This window comes from Manduca sexta, chromosome 8 (genome assembly GCF_014839805.1).
Source record: "Manduca sexta isolate Smith_Timp_Sample1 chromosome 8, JHU_Msex_v1.0, whole genome shotgun sequence".
Classification (NCBI taxonomy): domain Eukaryota; kingdom Metazoa; phylum Arthropoda; class Insecta; order Lepidoptera; family Sphingidae; genus Manduca; species Manduca sexta.
Window position 1 is genome coordinate 8,950,832 of NC_051122.1, and position 9,119 is coordinate 8,959,950.

The following is a 9,119-nucleotide window of genomic DNA, read 5'->3' on the forward strand; positions in this document are numbered from 1 at the left end:
ATGATTTTTTGTTGACTTGTTTGATACAACTTGTTTAAAATAATAGATTAGATATGAAAATAGCCCAATAGTGGAAACTTACAAATCATTTAAATTTTTTAAATATACTTTCATTTCAATAAAATCTTTAACGGTTGACAAATAAAACTCAATTTTCAGCAATGTATAAATACGATGTAATTTATATTTGGAATTTGAACTAATATCATCCGTAACGACTTCACGCATAAAGGCCACATTTAACACTAACATTCCCTTGATTCAAGTATTAACGAAGTTCGGAGTAACAGCACAATAGAGTACACAAGGGACAATTTCCTACAGTAAATGCCTTACTATGACCGGGGCTAACTTTTTATCGTTCATTGTGACCACTAACTTATATTACGTGCTGTCGGCTCACGCGAACTCGCCTTATGAACTTCATAAAAGAATTTCTCGTGACGGTATTACCTCATTGAAAGACTTGTGATACGCACGCTAATGCTGAATCGCGGACTATCCAGGTCAGAGTTTTAACTTCCATTTTTCCAAGCCTACTAATTAACGCCACTCAATCTTAGAAACGGTCAAGTGATTTCTAATTCCGGACGCTGTTTAAAGGCAAATAGATGAGAAAACAGCATTTCCTATATTAGAAATAATACTCATTTCTGTCCTATTGGTTGTATAAAGGCATATTATCTTTTCTTTTGTTAATGTCGTAATATTAGTCATTAATGGATTGGATACGCGTACAATATTTCTACATCAACAATTTAATAAACCCGACGAAAATGTCAAAAATTATTTGAGTCACGATGACGTTTTAATTAAACTAGGTCACCACTTATCAGGTCAGGTCACATCAGCGCTAACAAATAAAATGTACTGGTGTTATTCGATTTCATTGTGAATTCCAAAATAAAATGTTACTTCTGACAATGGCGGAATACATTCGAATTCTAAGCCGGGCGCAACAAAAGGCTTGCAGTATTCAGCTGTCATTTGTCAGATTTCTCGTTAACTGTGACCCGAGGCTGAATTCGCTGAAGAAAGGTTTCTAGCGGAATGCGGCGGGCATTGTGCACTAACTGTCTGTTTCCTCGACCACTAATGAGTTGCTGTCACGAGACGGCCGCGGTGATCTCCGTAGTAAAACTGACCTCGATCCGACGTATCAATGGGATATTGTGAAATAGTTTTATTTACACGTGGTTTTGGAATAGAAATCGATTGCAAGAGCAAGATAAATAAGCTGTTATTTGTATGCAAATTGCAACATTATAATGTATCTATATTCCCGTCATGACAATACTGGACGTGATAATTACTATTTAGTCTAAATTAACCAATTGCGATGCCTTATTGTAGACAGATGTATACTAACTGATATATAATGACTGGATGCAGGCCGCTTTCGACAGGTCCGTCTTGAAATCTTTGGGGGAGGCCTATCTTTAGCAGTGGACTTTATATGACTGATGATGATACTGACTGACCGCAAAACTGGTCAGAAAGTGCTACTGTAACTGCATTTTTGTGATATGGACGGTGATCTCCCTTCGCTTATCTTATTTAACCATTTATTTCTCATACCAGCCTTAACGCGTCAGTAAGAATATAATGACGTGGGTGTTATGTTAACGGATTATATTTGAGATTTTATTTAACACCCCAACATGAGCTGAGCAAGCCAGTAGCGCTAATCCGTTTTTAACCACTTTACCTTATATTAGCGTGGCTTGTAGCCAAATTTCTGAACAATATTTATGTAATAAGTTAATCAGCTTAAAGTGAACCCTAATTAACTTCGATAGAATTAGGATACTTTAAAAATTAACACCCCGTTGTTTAAATGTATTTTTATGTTTATTCTGCATATATATTATACAGATAGTATATTATTAAATGACATAAAAACAGCCGCGGGATCACTGCATACGGGCTGCTTCCAATAGGTCGATCTGGGAATTTTTGGAGGAGGCCCATGTTCAGCAGTGGACATCCTACGGCTGATGATTATGAATATACAGATAGTAAATAAATCAAATGAATATATCAAATAATAGTGTTGTTTCGTTGTCCTTAGGGATGTAATTACACTCTAACCAAGGTTAGTGGTAATTGATTTAAACGGATTTTATTACTCAATATTGACATTGTTTTATACGAATTAAATAAAAAACATGTATGCATGCACGTATCATTCGATTTTCAATTAGACTTTTTGATATTAGGAGAGCTCTAATAATAAAAACAAAACGAAGATGGAGCAATGGTTAAATAATCAAACATTATTCCGCTTTAACATGTTTTTTGGCATACCAATTAAGGTGATAATAGTAATTATATGAAAATACCTAACCATAACTATCTGTATTAGAATATAAATATAATTACATTGGGTGTAACTCGTATAAATTATATACTTAATAAATAAACAGAAGTCTTAGACATTGTAAATTTTGACTCTTCTATTCTCTTTCTACAATTTTTTTCCTATCTATTCATTCGCTTTGGAAACGTGACTTATCGCTACGATATATAATTTAAAATTATATTTTTTATTAGCGAATGTAGAAAGGCATCTTGTGTTATCTCCAGGTATGAATGTAAACACATCAGACGTCCCATTATATCCTAAGCAACAATTGCTGATTGTATTATTCGTGACTCGAAGATTTTTCCGCCGAATCAGGCAAAGGAACGCAATATTGGAATTATAAGCACTTTGGCTCAATGTCAAGTCTCGTTTAGTATCCGTATTAACAAATGCTTTGGGGTGTATACTCGTTTACATTCATATGAATGTACGCTTGAGATATTTCCAATTTTCAAGACAAATCAGTGTAAGAAGATTAATGCGTGCATTTGAATTAGTTTTCAAATAAGCGTCTCGTCACTTCTATATATATCATATTATGTATACATAGAAGTGAGTACAGTAGATATATACCTATTGTGAAAGCACTATCAAGTATACGTAACAAACTTTATAAAAATTATGAAATATAGTTATCGTTTTAAAACTATTAATTCAATAATAACTACCGCTATGTCATTAAGTCTGACCGAGAAACTAATATAATACCTAAACAAACCGTGTATTTAATCGTATAGAAACGTAATTGCTTTATTATTAACGTTCGAACATGCTTCGTAACAATTTGCACAACCTTATTACTAAAATTGATATTTTCTATAACAAACTTTATTCGTTACTACAATTATTTTAAGGATCAAATCCTATTCAAAATTTCTTAGCTCTACGTTAGTAAAATTATATTGAAGTAACGAGCCATTTTCAACCTAACGATTCAGAACTTAAGCCTGATCAATAATTGAATGAGTAAAACCTGAGGAAGTAAGCACGCAATTAATCATTATATAAATAGCACAACAAATAACGCACACTTAATTCACTTAAATCACACACAACTACCCGCCTTACTTCTATATCGGTCATCTATATTTATAAAAATAAATGTCTATTTCACTTGGTCATCGCATCACGCGTGAACGGATGGAATAATTTCACTAATTCTTTTTTTGTTGTGTTATTGTCAGGAGAAAGTTCTTATGAAAGTACAAATTTAAAAAATTGCGCAGATAATCAGAAAGTTTAAGAAAACTTAACAAAAATATTAAATTATATAACTATAATTGTTTGAAATAACCGCCGACTATTGACAGGATGCGCGCTGCAAATTCATAGTTAAGACGCGACAACGTCTGTCGGGTCAACTAGTATAGCATAAAAAGAAATAAAAGAGTATTCCTATTTTAAGTACATGGTTCAAGAAAAACACTGTTTACATTGTTATACGATCTCATAAAGTCGTTTATTAGACGAAGCCTTGGAAACACGCTGAATCGTCACCGCGTCAAAACCCTAGTTAAAAGGGACAGGTCATCGCTGTAATCCAACTAATTGTCTTCAGACCGATCGGTTAGAGCACGTTAATTATACGAGCCTAGGAAATCCATCAATCACATCCATCAAGGCTTCTCATTAATGTCAACTTGGTTTAGCCCGGCTTCTTAGTTTCTTATTTTTTTATTGATCAAGTGTTTCAATACAGATTATATTGCTTTCAATTAGTATTATGTGTCTTTGAATTTCAATTTTTAATTTGGAATAATTTGTCGTAAAGAAATAATAAAATAACGATATTGTTTTTCAATTGGATTTAAGATAGAAAATTTTCCTCAAAGGAAAGATAATGATAATTTCGCAGTGATTTTTCCTCAAGCGACAGCCAAAAATTGCATTACAAAATATTTATAAAATTAATATTAACGATTTTTGCGAAAATATAATTATATTGTATTTGTTGAAATCATGAAATCCGATAACTGGAAAATCAACCCTATGCTATGAAACAAAATTATCAAACTATAATTTACCTCTATCTAATTCAAAGCATTTAAATAAAGCCCGTAATGACTTCCACGTCACCGTCTTGTAAATAATTAACATTCGTATGTAACGAGTCTTCTAATGAGCAGAAAGGGTTAACACGAGGTAGGGTGACGTATGGACAACAATTAACACGTATTGTGATGGAAGACAACGAGAACTACTCAACGGTACAGAATTAATACTCTATGAGATGATAGTTTTATTATAGTAAGGAGAAGAGTCCAATTATAGATCGGAGAAGAGAATTGTTTTTAAATTTTACACTTTAAAATTTTTTTGGACGCTTTCAATCTAAAATCTACTCGATTTCAATTATGTTACAGAAAAGTATGGTTTATAATGCGAAATAATAAATTAATATTTTATAAAATTTTAGCATTAAATTCGTTAAACAAGGATATTTTACTATTGTGTATACTCGTTGATAATACATCAGAAATAATAGACAAGTTCGACTAATACCGAACTATTTAAATGAAACACTCGATATATAAACCTATAAAGTTTATAAACCTATAACCTCAATCATAAAATGGTGATGTAAGCCAACATTCTCCTTTCAACAATAATAAAAATTTCAATAGTGTTGTATGTACGTAAACAAAAACGTGCTGAATCAATGTTTTCGGAGTGAACTGTGAACGAAATTCCGACATTTTAAATTCAATAACGTAATTGTAATTTCGCAGACGCACGATATTAAATTTCTACTCGTGAAACGTATCAGCTGATTGTAGCGAATAATACAAAAAAAGGGCGTGAATGTTTCAACTTTCGTACCAATTAAATGATTTTGATTGTAATATTTTTAAAGTGGCAAATATCAGATAATGCGATAAAATGTAGATTTAATTATTTTTGCAATTTCACATACACATCACGCATTATTTCCCGAAGGTGTAAGGAGAGAACTAGCACGTAATTTTTGCTTGACTTTCCATCCCATAATGAGATGATTACGAGCCTATCGCCATATCGGACACAAATTCCTGACTCTGAGCTAGTACTGAGTAAAAAAACCCAATATCACTTAGTTCGAGTCGAGATTCAAATCTAAGCTCATATTTGTGTCATACCGCGCTCTATATATTCTTTATTTCTTTAATAATAACCTTATTACAATAAGTATAAGACTATCAATGTTGGATACGTTTAGTTTATCACGCTGGCTTAATGCGCGACTTCGTACACTATCTAAATTCTTGTAGAGAACTTTCAGGTATGCAGATTTCCTCACGACGAAGAAAACTTCTCCATTAAACCTAGCTATCTATAATGAAAACGTACATAAGTTGGAAACTAGGAATTGGTATCGAGATGGTGATCCAGTATAGATAATAGGCAGTAGGAAACACAAGAAGGTAACGCTACACGGTTACTTTACTTATTATTATATCTAAGAATAACAAAGGAGAGTATAGACAAAAGTAAAATTTTACAGCGACAAAAAATTAAATAAAACTAATTTATTGTATAAGAAATTTGGAACTCGTATATTTCTAAGCAGATCTAATTCATATACAACCAATTAGTTTAGTTTCGATCATATTTATGTCGCTACGGTAATTTTTTTATGTCTATACACCCTTTTGTTATGCCCTTGATATATATAGCTCAATCAGACCAACACCAAAAATGAAAAAAAAAAATAGGTACGTCATCGTAATTTCATAAAAAAAATTAACAAGAACAATATTTCTATTGAAGTTTACAAAAAAGACTTGATCATTATAAACGCCTGCATACAGCATACACAAAATTTTAAATTTCGAATACGCAACAATTAATTTAATTATTATCCATCTAATAGCCAAATTCCGTGTAACGACCAATTTCATACGCACGTAACATTTACATACACGGCAAACAGTGAAAAACATGTCGGAGCACGTTTCAAGCCGGATTTGTATATTTTACGTGTACCATGATGAATATAAGGTCGAAAGGGATTGGCAAAAAGTTCGGGTTTTTGCCGTGTTTTTCGGCCTGTGTACTGAGTCATTTATTCAAACAGTATTTGACGTTGAAATGTCCACAAGCAGTGTAATGTACATAAAAGGAAATGGTGGACTGTTGGGTTAATTTTTTTACGTCAGTAAGATTTTTCAGTTCCTTTTTCTAAAAAGACATTTCAAAATAAGTAGGGTGTAAAACGATCACCTAGATTACCTAATATAACTTATAAATAGTGTTTAATTACTACTCCTTAATATTTAGATTCATAATTCTTCGTAATTAAAGTCAATTGTAAAAATATTCAAAATCTGGTTCGAATTAAAATTTTCTCAACCAAGAGTCCATTAGACCAGCAGACGACCTAAAATCCCTTGCATTATACATCATCAAAAATATTTGAACAGTTCAGCCTCCGCCTAGGTTACGTAATGTCGTTAAATCTGCATATCAAATTTAGCCAAGACTTTGCATATACATCTTTAAATTACTGACAGCGGTGGACTGAAAACTGGCCACGGGATTTTAGTTTTAGGCCTTAGAATATACTTTAGAAATATGTTTTTTGTGAAAGTAATATATATAAAAGTTGAGTACAAGTTACGTGATATGCAATAGGTCTATATTTAATATACTGTCTCTATGAGAGAAAGAAAGAAAAGTACAAGAAAGCTGCATAACAAGGGTCACATAACCATGCAACAAGATAGTAAAAGAATTTTCCAATCCGATTGTTAATACGATATAATTAAAATACCAAAGAAGCGTCGTGTCAGCGGAATAAAAGATCAATAGAATCCGTTCAAAGAACGCTATTTCAGCTATTTTGCAACACCTACGGCGAACTGTCAGCCCTTGTTCTCGTTCCGGAAAACGTTTATACACGCCATTAACTACATAGATAGGTTTCAAGGAATATATCGCTATAACCATAGTTTTAGTTTGGTTTTATTTAGTTCATGGAATTCATTATTTTAAATGAATTAGATTTTCAAAATTGACGTGCGTTCAAAATATTTCATCAAAAAATTACTATTTTGTTATCTTGATTACAAATCATGTTGTAGATTATAGCTAAGCATCTGTAAATTATATTTCGTGAGTATTCACTTAAGAATAAAACGGGGGTCAGAATTTACAAGATCCTTTTAGCTCTAACAGGATATATTGATTTATCTGAGAAGAGATGAGGAAAATTGCCTCTCTCTATACCAAAAACGGACAAAAGATTCTCATAATTGGTTTTACGCCAAGGCTTCACCTAAACTAGATTTCGACGTTCTGCGTAATCAAAGAGGAGAAAAAAAAAACAAGCTGGATAATTGATTCGATATTTGAATCTCAAATTTAATTCTTTAGCATTCCGCCCGCTAAATTATTTAACACTTCATTTAATATTCGTAAAGAGAAGTTTCGAAATCTCTTTGGTAAGTTACTTTTATATTATTTTTTATGCATGATGTAAAAGCCTTGTTATCTTTGTAGGCAATGAAGCTGCCTCGAACGACCAGGCCCTCCAGATACAAAGAATTAATGTAATAAAAACACTATGTAGAAAAACATATAAACTAAAATACGCTACCGACGTTGAGCAGGGACAATGTCAGATATAAAAAAAATATGACTGACGAACAGTCATATTTATGGGCCTATGTCATATTTATATGTCGGGATTCATGACAATGCTCACGACATACATTATGTTTCCCCAGCGTAGCACTCACGTAGCTTATGTCGTAGCAGGTGCTATGAAGCGTCTACGCTCTAGTTTGAATGAAAGTTTGTAACATTATTAGACGCTAATATACGCTGACTAAAGTTATGGTTAACTTTAAAACTCATTAACAACTATTCAGTAAGCTCGGAATATTTTAATACAGCAAAATTAAATACCGTATACATTTTGATGAACGATAACTTAATATAAAGTTTAGGCAAGTTTATTTAAGTCGTGTAGACTTTAAATTTCGCTTCCGTGTTTTTATAAGATAAAAACTGTTTCTAATGTACGTTAAAAGCATTTGACAGCAAGGTTAAACAATTCACAAATAAAATTGTGCGAATACAATTATTTAGGCGGGCAACGGGTAAACTTATCTGATAACCAAAACACGCGAGTCTGTCGCACGGAATAAATAAAAATCGTTTTTATTCAGGCCAATGTACCAGTCGGTATTGTCATTACGTTATATAATTGACCGACTAATTACACCAATAATAATGAATCGCGTCACGTGGACCGCGGTAAATCCGTCACTTCACAACACAACCATCACATCGGGACTTGTTTACCACACGATTATCGGGCATGTACTGGGATGTACCGGGAATTACCGGTTGTTAGTACCGGGATATACCGGTTGTACCGGGGCTGTCGGGCCGCCTCGCGCGGCCGACTGTGGCACTGCCGGTGTACGCGTGTGATACTGCCGACGCGGCCGGGCCTCTGCTCCGATGCATTGCGCGCGCCGCCGTCGCTTCACTCGCTCGATACCGCCGCGCCGCGCCCCACGGCCGTCGTATACCACCTGTACGCTCCGTCAAAACACCACGACTTTTCCTTCGCGATCCAGTAAACATGCTATTAAACGTAAATAAAATTCAAAGTATTTCGAATAATTCGATTAGGTTATATCGATTGAGGGCAGGTGGCACGCGGCTAATCACCCCGAGCTACCACGATAGTAAACACCGTAGTTACGATTACGTCTAGCGTAAATTAAACGCTACGTAGGCGACGAGTTTTTATTGCCTAGAACAA

At 33.7% G+C, this 9,119-nt stretch overlaps 1 protein-coding gene across 1 annotated transcript in view; it reads right to left on the minus strand.

Annotated features, from left to right (window-relative positions):
- LOC115440116 (protein unc-13 homolog A) overlaps window positions 1–8,776 on the minus strand; it is a 73,723-nt gene extending 64,947 nt beyond the window's left edge. The window contains exon 1 of the mRNA XM_030164285.2: window positions 8,693–8,776. The gene's annotated coding sequence lies outside the window, so the exon portion shown is untranslated. The remainder of the gene's footprint in view (window positions 1–8,692) is intronic.
- Between the last annotated feature and the right edge of the window lie 343 nt (window positions 8,777–9,119).